This window comes from Schistocerca americana, unplaced genomic scaffold (genome assembly GCF_021461395.2).
Source record: "Schistocerca americana isolate TAMUIC-IGC-003095 unplaced genomic scaffold, iqSchAmer2.1 HiC_scaffold_375, whole genome shotgun sequence".
In the NCBI taxonomy this organism is placed as follows: Eukaryota; Metazoa; Arthropoda; class Insecta; order Orthoptera; family Acrididae; genus Schistocerca; species Schistocerca americana.
In genome coordinates this window covers 77,501-87,500 of record NW_025726099.1, presented here as the reverse complement: position 1 = coordinate 87,500, position 10,000 = coordinate 77,501, and the positions used below count along the sequence as shown (strand labels likewise).

The window sequence follows — 10,000 nt, the reverse complement described above, 5'->3', positions numbered from 1 at the left end:
CAGTGCATCCCTCTCTGCCACATTAGACATTCCACACTATCATAACCAGACCGGAGGTCCACTCACAAAACAGAATATCTCACCCTTCCGACAACCACCATTGCTCAGCTAAGCCACCAACACCCACACATGTCCTACACAGGGGTGCACCCAACATCACAATACTGCCTCCTGTCACACCACACAAACAATGGCAGGAATGAAAGACACAGGTCTGCCACAAAGCATGGAATCAGAGCGCCGCCTGTTATGAGCCAAAGGTGCACCCTGACGTGGCAAATCAGATGATGCCGCAGTCATTTACTTACGATAATCACAATCAACAAACCGGCCCCCCCCCCCCCCCCAAAACACCTTTCCTTACAACAATGTGTACCTTAACCTAACCCGTATTGTACCTTAACCTAACCCGTATTGTACCTTAACCTAACCCGTATTGTACCTTAACCTAACCCGTATTGTACCTTAACCTAACCCGTATTGTACCTTAACCTAACCCGTATTGTACCTTAACCTAACCCGTATTGTACCTTAACCTAACCCGTATTGTACCTTAACCTAACCCGTATTGTACCTTAACCTAACCCGTATTGTACCTTAACCTAACCCGTATTGTGCCTTAACCTAACCCGTATTGTGCTTAACCTAACCGCTATTGTGCCTTAACCTAACCCGTATTGTGCCCTTAACCTAACCCGTATTGTGCCTTAACCTAACCCGTATTGTGCCTTAACCTAACCCGTATTTGTGCCTTAACCTAACCCGTATTGTGCCTTAACCTAACCCGTATTGTGCCTTAACCTAACCCGTATTGTGCCTTAACCTAACCCGTATTGTGCCTTAAGTCCTAACCCGTATTGTGCCTTAACCTAACCCGTATTGCGCCTTAACCTAACCCGTATTGCGCCTTAACCTAACCCGTATTGCGCCTTAACCTAACCCGTATTGCGCCTTAACTAACCTATATTGCGCCTTAACCTAACCTATATTGCGCCTTAACCTAACCTATATTGCGCCTTAACGTAACCCGCGTTGCGCCTTAACGTAACCCGCGTTGCGCCTTAACGTAACCCGCGTTGCGCCTTAACGTAACCCGCGTTGCGCCTTAACCTAACCCGCGTTGCGCCTTAACCTAACCCGCGTTGCGCCTTAACCTAACCCGCGTTGCGCCTTAACCTAACCCGCGTTGCGCCTTAACCTAACCCGCGTTGCGCCTTAACCTAACCCGCGTTGCGCCTTAACCTAACCCGCGTTGCGCCTTAACCCAACCCGCGTTGGGCCTTAACCCAACACACGTTGGGCCTTAACCCAACACACGTTGGGCCTTAACCCAACACACGTTGGGCCTTAACCCAACACACGTTGGGCCTTAACCCAACACACGTTGGGCCTTAACCCAACACACGTTGGGCCTTAACCCAACACACGTTGGGCCTTAACCCAACACACGTTGGGCCTTAACCCAACACACGTTGGGCCTTAACCCAACACACGTTGGGCCTTAACCCAACACACGTTGGGCCTTAACCCAACACACGTTGGGCCTTAACCCAACACACGTTGGGCCTTAACCCAACACACGTTGGGCCTTAACCCAACACACGTTGGGCCTTAACCCAACACACGTTGGGCCTTAACCCAACACACGTTGGGCCTTAACCCAACACACGTTGGGCCTTAACCCAACACACGTTGGGCCTTAACCCAACACACGTTGGGCCTTAACCCAACACACGTTGGGCCTTAACCCAACACACGTTGGGCCTTAACCCAACACACGTTGGGCCTTAACCCAACACACGTTGGGCCTTAACCTGCTCTGTAATTGTCATACGACGCGTTAAATTAGTGTAGTGTTGCCTAACTGCAACCCCCGCAATATAGTTTGCTACCCGCACTGCCCGGTCCCCAGAGTATCGCTTCATGTTAAACACCTTGCAGCTATACACTGTAATGCGGATGGCAGCAGGACGTACATGCTCAATGCCCTTCGCAGTTGTTCATTGGCATTCGCATGGCGAAGCACAGCCTACGTTGTGGTACGGCTTGTGTCAACTGTCCGCTGATGTTGTACGTCCAAATCACACACTGTACTGCACATTGGTCCTCATGTACTGAATGATACATCGTGGTACATGTGTGACCGTACCACGACTGCGCCAACAACGGCGAACCATACGGTCCAAATATTGTGCACTCAGCTACGTGTCGTCTCCCTATAAGAGCTGGATTGCAGTATGGTATGCCGTGGATGGCGATCAGCATGAGCCGTCTGTTGATGTAGTGGCGCGTGTTGTCAGACGTAGTCGTCTCTTCTCACTCACCGTGATAGCATGGTGCACTGCGTTCCACATCTGCGACATGCGACAGAGGCCGGTTGACAGTCGTTCGCGCAATGGACATCGCATACGTACGGGGGCCACCTTCCACGTGTTCGCGAAGCGTGCACATGTTGTTGCGTGTATGTGGGCAGACATAGTGTGTCGTGACACCTGACACAGGCATGCAACAATCGTTGAATTTGCAAATGGCGATGGACGTCTACGTTTGCTGGTGACGTTACGCAAATGAACAACTGGTAAACCGTTGTGGTGCGGTTGTTCTCGCTAGAGGTGAATCAGTGATGGCGACGATCGGTTGAGCTACCAACCGGTTGTTTCAGCGATACCCACCATGCCCACGAACGTGAATGGCATGTGGGTGTGAAGCGATACGCGGCGGTGGCTGGGTGGGACCGTCCCCGGCCGGTGAGGGGGGGCCTCCCGGCGTGCTGGCCGCGCGGTGCGTGGGCGCACGCGCTACAGCCGGCTGGTGGGGGCGGCCAGTGGCAGGCGCGCCGGCCGACGGAGGCGGCAGGCGGCGCAGCTGCGCGCCGGCGCACCCTGCACGCGGCGCCGTGCGGCCAAAGTAGGTCCTCGCGGGCCCGGTGCGAAGCGCGGTGGACATCTGCAGTGTGCTGGTCCGATTGAGGACTGTGTGCGCTGAGGATGCGCCGCCGCCCGGCGCTCGGCGCCGCGACGCCGTCTGCTGCTCGGTCGCCTCTGCGGTTCTCGCAGGTGGTTTGTATCGCAGCTGTGCGGACGTGTTGGCGCGTTCGCTTCGGCACCCAAGTGGGGCTTTTGTCCTTCTGTGGCGCTGGCGTTGGAGCTGCCGGCCACCGTAGGTGGCGCGTGTTGTCTCCCGCCGGCAATGCCACGACAGCACGCTCCCGGGCCTCTGTCGGCAGCGGCAAGCTCAGTTGGGAGCACGGGTGGTCGCACCTAAAGCGTCTACTCGCCAAACTCCGGGCGATTGCGCCTCTCTCGAACCCGACCAAGTACTTAGGACGGCGCTGCGCGCCGCCGGGACCTGAGAGGGTTTCGAGGTGTATTGTGCAGGGGAGCTCAGCCTCCTCCTGTTTGCAGAATAATTGAGCGGACGCTTGCGTGTTCGCGCGGGCCCCCGGGACACACTCCCGGGCGGCCGGCTGCTCAGCTCTAGTTGACGCAGCTCCCTGGTTGATCCTGCCAGTAGTCATATGCTTGTCTCAAAGATTAAGCCATGCATGTCTCAGTACAAGCCGCATTAAGGTGAAACCGCGAATGGCTCATTAAATCAGTTATGGTTCCTTAGATCGTACCCACGTTACTTGGATAACTGTGGTAATTCTAGAGCTAATACATGCAAACAGAGTCCCGACCAGAGATGGAAGGGACGCTTTTATTAGATCAAAACCAATCGGTCGGCTCGTCCGGTCCGTTTGCCTTGGTGACTCTGAATAACTTTGGGCTGATCGCACGGTCCTCGTACCGGCGACGCATCTTTCAAATGTCTGCCTTATCAACTGTCGATGGTAGGTTCTGCGCCTACCATGGTTGTAACGGGTAACGGGGAATCAGGGTTCGATTCCGGAGAGGGAGCCTGAGAAACGGCTACCACATCCAAGGAAGGCAGCAGGCGCGCAAATTACCCACTCCCGGCACGGGGAGGTAGTGACGAAAAATAACGATACGGGACTCATCCGAGGCCCCGTAATCGGAATGAGTACACTTTAAATCCTTTAACGAGTATCTATTGGAGGGCAAGTCTGGTGCCAGCAGCCGCGGTAATTCCAGCTCCAATAGCGTATATTAAAGTTGTTGCGGTTAAAAAGCTCGTACGGTGGGGCGAGCTGAAGGCGTGCGACGCGCCTCGTGCGTGCTCGTGCGTCCCGAGGCGGACCCCGTTGCAATCCTACCAGGGTGCTCTTGAGTGAGTGTCTCGGTGGGCCGCACGTTTACTTTGAACAAATTAGAGTGCTTAAAGCAGGCAAGCCCGCCTGAATACTGTGTGCATGGAATAATGGAATAGGACCTCGGTTCTATTTTGTTTGGTTTTCGGAACCCGAGGTAATGATTAATAGGGACAGGCGGGGGCATTCGTATTGCGACGTATAGAGGTGAAATTCTTGGATCGTCGCAAGACGAACAGAAGCGAAAGCATTTTGCCAAGTATGTTTTCATTAATCAAGAACGAAAGTTAGAGGTTCGAAGGCGATCAGATACCGCCCTAGTTCTAACCATAAACGATGCCAGCCAGCGATCCGCCGCAGTTCCTCCGATGACTCGGCGGGCAGCCTCCGGGAAACCAAAGCTTTTGGGTTCCGGGGGAAGTATGGTTGCAAAGCTGAAACTTAAAGGAATTGTACGGAAGGGCACCACCAGGAGTGGAGCCTGCGGCTTAATTTGACTCAACACGGGAAACCTCACCAGGCCCGGACACCGGAAGGATTGACAGATTGATAGCTCTTTCTTGATTCGGTGGGTGGTGGTGCATGGCCGTTCTTAGTTGGTGGAGCGATTTGTCTGGTTAATTCCGATAACGAACGAGACTCTAGCCTGCTAACTAGTCGCGTGACATCCTTCGTGCTGTCAGCGAATTACTTTTCTTCTTAGAGGGACAGGCGGCTTCTAGCCGCACGAGATTGAGCAATAACAGGTCTGTGATGCCCTTAGATGTTCTGGGCCGCACGCGCGCTACACTGAAGGTATCAGCGTGTCTTCCTAGGCCGAAAGGTCGGGGTAACCCGCTGAACCTCCTTCGTGCTAGGGATTGGGGCTTGCAATTGTTCCCCATGAACGAGGAATTCCCAGTAAGCGCGAGTCATAAGCTCGCGTTGATTACGTCCCTGCCCTTTGTACACACCGCCCGTCGCTACTACCGATTGAATGATTTAGTGAGGTCTTCGGACTGGTACGCGGCATTGACTCTGTCGTTGCCGATGCTACCGGAAAGATGACCAAACTTGATCATTTAGAGGAAGTAAAAGTCGTAACAAGGTTTCCGTAGGTGAACCTGCGGAGGATCATTACCGACTAGACTGCATGTCTTTCGATGTGCGTGTCGTGTCGCGCAACACGCTACCTGTACGGCTCGCAGTAGCCGTGCGCCGCGTGCGGAACCACGCGTGCTTCTCAAAACTAACGCCAATTGTTGTGTGGTACGAGCGCTGAAGCGCTGGAGCGGCTGGCCTGCGGCACCTGGCGCCTGGCGCCGGTTTTGAATGACGTTCGCCCGACTGCCTGTCCGCTCCGGTGTGGAGCCGTACGACGCCCATCGGCCGTGAGGCTGTTGGACACAGAACGCTTGAACAGGGGCCGCCACACGCCTACGTCCCGCCTATGCAACTGTCTTGAAAGAGACAGTGGAAACTAAGAAAAGATCACCCAGGACGGTGGATCACTCGGCTCGTGGGTCGATGAAGAACGCAGCAAATTGCGCGTCGACATGTGAACTGCAGGACACATGAACATCGACGTTTCGAACGCACATTGCGGTCCAATGGATTCCGTTCCCGGGCCACGTCTGGCTGAGGGTCGGCTACGTATACTGAAGCGCGCGGCGTTTGCCCCGCTTCGCAGACCTGGGAGCGTTCGCGGCCGCCTGTGGGGCCGGCCGCGCCTTCCTTAAACGTGCGATGCGCGCCCGTCGCCTGGCGGTTCGCATACCGGTACTTACTCGGTAGCGTGCACAGCCGGCTGGCGGTGTGGCGTGCGACACCTCGTACAACGACCTCAGAGCAGGCGAGACTACCCGCTGAATTTAAGCATATTACTAAGGCGGAGGAAAAGATACTAACAAGGATTCCCCCAGTAGCGGCGAGCGAACAGGGAAGAGTCCAGCACCGAACCCCGCAGGCTGCCGCCTGTCGTGGCATGTGGTGTTTGGGGAGGGTCCACTACCCCGACGCCTCGCCGCCGAGCCCAAGTCCAACTTGAATGAGGCCACGGCCCGTAGAGGGTGCCAGGCCCGTAGCGGCCGGTTGCGAGCGTCGGCGGGACCTCTCCTTCGAGTCGGGTTGCTTGAGAGTGCAGCTCCAAGTGGGTGGTAAACTCCATCTGAGACTAAATATGACCACGAGACCGATAGCGAACAAGTACCGTGAGGGAAAGTTGAAAAGAACTTTGAAGAGAGAGTTCAAAAGTACGTGAAACCGTTCTGGGGTAAACGTGAGAAGTCCGAAAGGTCGAACGGGTGAGATTCACGCCCATCCGGCCACTGGCCTCCGCCCTCGGCAGATGGGCCTGCCCGCCCGCGCGGAGCAATCCGCGGCGGGGTCGTGTCCGGTTGCCTTTCCACTCGCCGCGGGGTGGGGCCGTTCCGGTGTGCGGTGGGCCGCACTTCTCCCCTAGTAGGACGTCGCGACCCGCTGGGTGCCGGCCTACGGCCCGGGTGCGCAGCCTGTCCTTCCGCGGGCCTCGGTTCGCGTCTGTTGGGCAGAGCCCCGGTGTCCTGGCTGGCTGCCCGGCGGTATATCTGGAGGAGTCGATTCGCCCCTTTGGGGCGCCTCGGGCTCCCGGGCAAGCGCGCGCGGTTCTTCCCGGATGACGGACCTACCTGGCCCGGCCCCGGACCCGCGCCGCTGTTGGCTCGGGATGCTCTCGGGCGGAATAATCGCTCCCGTCAGCGGCGCTTTCAGCTTTGGACAATTTCACGACCCGTCTTGAAACACGGACCAAGGAGTCTAACATGTGCGCGAGTCATTGGGCCTGTTACGAAACCTAAAGGGCGTAATGAAAGTGAAGGTCCTCGCCTTGCGCGGGCCGAGGGAGGATGGGGGCTTCCCCGCCCTTCACGGGGCGGCGGCCTCCGCACTCCCGGGGCGTCTCGTCCTCATTGCGAGGTGAGGCGCACCTAGAGCGTACACGTTGGGACCCGAAAGATGGTGAACTATGCTCTGGCCAGGACGAAGTCAGGGGAAAACCCTGATGGAGGTCCGTAGCGATTCTGACGTGGCAAATCGATCGTCGGAGCTGGGTATAGGGGCGAAAGACTAATCGAACCATCTAGTAGCTGGTTCCCTCCGAAGTTTCCCTCAGGATAGCTGGTGCTCGTACGAGTCTCAACTCGGTAAAGCGAATGATTAGAGGCCTTGGGGCCGAAACGACCTCAACCTATTCTCAAACTTTAAATGGGTGAGATCTCCGGCTTGCTTGATATGCTGAAGCCGCGAGCAAACGACTCGGATCGGAGTGCCAAGTGGGCCACTTTTGGTAAGGCAGAACTGGCGCTGTGGGATGAACCAAACGCCGAGTTAAGGCGCCCGAATCGACGCTCATGGGAAACCATGAAAGGCGTTGGTTGCTTAAGACAGCAGGACGGTGGCCATGGAAGTCGGAATCCGCTAAGGAGGTGTGTAGACAACTCACCTGCCGAAGCAAGCTAGCCCTGAAAATGGATGGCCGCTGAAGCGTCGTGCCTATACTCGGCCGTCAGTCTGGCAGTCATGGCCTGTCCTTGCGGCCGGCCGCGAAGCCCTGACGAGGTAGGAGGGTCGCGGCGGTGGGCGCAGAAGGGTCTGGGCGTGAGCCTGCCTGGAGCCGCCGTCGGTGCAGATCTTGGTGGTAGTAGCAAATAACTCCAGCGAGAGGCCCTGGAGGGCTGACGCGGAGAAGGGTTTCGTGTGAACAGCCGTTGCACACGAGTCAGTCGATCCTAAGCCCTAGGAGAAATCCGATGTTGATGGGGGCCGTCATAGCATGATGCACTTTGTGCTGGCCCCCGTTGGGCGAAAGGGAATCCGGTTCCTATTCCGGAACCCGGCAGCGGAACCGATACAAGTCGGGCCCCTCTTTTAGAGATGCTCGTCGGGGTAACCCAAAAGGACCCGGAGACGCCGTCGGGAGATCGGGGAAGAGTTTTCTTTTCTGCATGAGCGTTCGAGTTCCCTGGAATCCTCTAGCAGGGAGATAGGGTTTGGAACGCGAAGAGCACCGCAGTTGCGGCGGTGTCCCGATCTTCCCCTCGGACCTTGAAAATCCGGGAGAGGGCCACGGTGGAGGTGTCGCGCCGGTTCGTACCCATATCCGCAGCAGGTCTCCAAGGTGAAGAGCCTCTAGTCGATAGAATAATGTAGGTAAGGAAGTCGGCAAATTGGATCCGTAACTTCGGGATAAGGATTGGCTCTGAGGATCGGGGGCGTGTCGGGCTTGGTCGGGAAGTGGGTCAGCGCTAACGTGCCGGGCCTGGGCGAGGTGAGTGCCGTAGGGGTGCCGGTAAGCGCGGGCGTTTTAGCGAGGGGCGTGGTCTGCTCTCGCCGTTGGTTGGCCTCGTGCTGGCCGGCGGGTGCAGGATGCGCGCGCCTGCGCGGCGTTCGTGCCCCGGTGCTTCAACCTGCGTGCAGGATCCGTAGCTCGGTCCCGTGCCTTGGCCTCCCACGGATCTTCCTTGCTGCGAGAGGCCGCGTCCGCCTTAGCGTTGCTCCTCCGGGGGCGCGCGGGGTGCGCGGATTCTCTTCGGCCGCCATTTCAACGATCAAACTCAGAACTGGCACGGACTGGGGGAATCCGACTGTCTAATTAAAACAAAGCATTGCGATGGCCCTAGCGGGTGTTTGACGCAATGTGATTTCTGCCCAGTGCTCTGAATGTCAACGTGAAGAAATTCAAGCAAGCGCGGGTAAACGGCGGGAGTAACTATGACTCTCTTCCTGCTCGAACGCTGGAGTCCATCAAGTGCCAGCGTAGGACGAAGTCCTATCGGGACATGGTGGCAAGGTTTGTCGCCGAGCTCCCCAGTAGTGCTCATGGTTCTCATGACGCTGCGGCTGAGCCTGGTGATGGATCCCCTGTACCACACGTTCCACCTCAGGGGGATAGCGTTGACCTTGCCATCTGGTCCTTTGTTTCTGAACTCCCTCCATCGGGCCGCCGATTTCGCTCTCTTGACGCTCTTCTGGCTCTTGGTCCTACCACTAGCCGGGGACACTATCCGAGCAAATTGTTGCTACCTGCTTTGGATGAGTTAGGGAGCATGGAAACCAGCTGTCCATCAAGCTGCAAACATACGGATTCAACAGCATCCAGAGCGGAAGCGTGCTCGACGAAGGTGGGAATATGCAGGTGGTCCCAGCGGTGCCTTCAAGAAAAAATCCGGCACGGTTGTATCAACGGGCTCCTTGAGGGCACTCTTCTGCATCAGCCCCCGTCCATCCCGGGGCTGATTGAGTATTGGACAGACCTCTTTGCCCCACCTCGTGTCAGGTCTCGGCCTCCCCCCGGGGTGAGGGCCTGTCCGACAGGCTGTTGCCGTTCTCAAAGATGGTACCCTTCTACAAACTATGGGCTCCCATCACTGCGGAAGAAGCGGCTACTGCCCTACCACCTCGAAGCTCCGCTGCAGGCCCGGATGGTCTTACACCGGCCCAATTACGTCGCCTTCCCCGGGAGGTTTTACTTAAAATCCTGAATATCCTTCTCCTTTCCCGTTCCCTTCCATCCCGTCTCCTTCAGGCCAGGACCACCCTGCTCCCCAAGAGGACCGCCGCAGCATCCCCTGCTGACTTCCGTCCGATTACAGTGTGCTCGGTGCTAACCAGAGCCTTCCACAAGGTTCTGGTTGGCCGCCTTATGCGCTTCTGCACTTTGGATGGTCGTCAGCGGGCTTTCATCCCTCAGGATGGGATGCTTCATAACACCTTTATCCTGGATCTGGCGATGACTCAGGCGCGGAGGGCCGCCGGTTCGCTGTACTTGGCGTCCCT

At 56.9% G+C, this 10,000-nt stretch overlaps 2 non-coding genes and 1 pseudogene across 2 annotated transcripts; all 3 read left to right on the top strand.

The window, feature by feature from the left end:
- The first annotated feature begins 3,490 nt into the window (after positions 1-3,490).
- Positions 3,491-5,329, top strand: LOC124581817. The gene has a single exon (XR_006973492.1). It is a non-coding gene; the product is annotated as a small subunit ribosomal RNA (ribosomal RNA).
- Positions 5,330-5,681: 352 nt separating this feature from the next.
- On the top strand, positions 5,682-5,837 carry LOC124581803. The gene has a single exon (XR_006973479.1). It is a non-coding gene; the product is annotated as a 5.8S ribosomal RNA (ribosomal RNA).
- A 190-nt stretch (positions 5,838-6,027) lies between these two features.
- LOC124581832 overlaps positions 6,028-10,000 on the top strand; it is a 7,244-nt pseudogene continuing 3,271 nt past the window's right edge.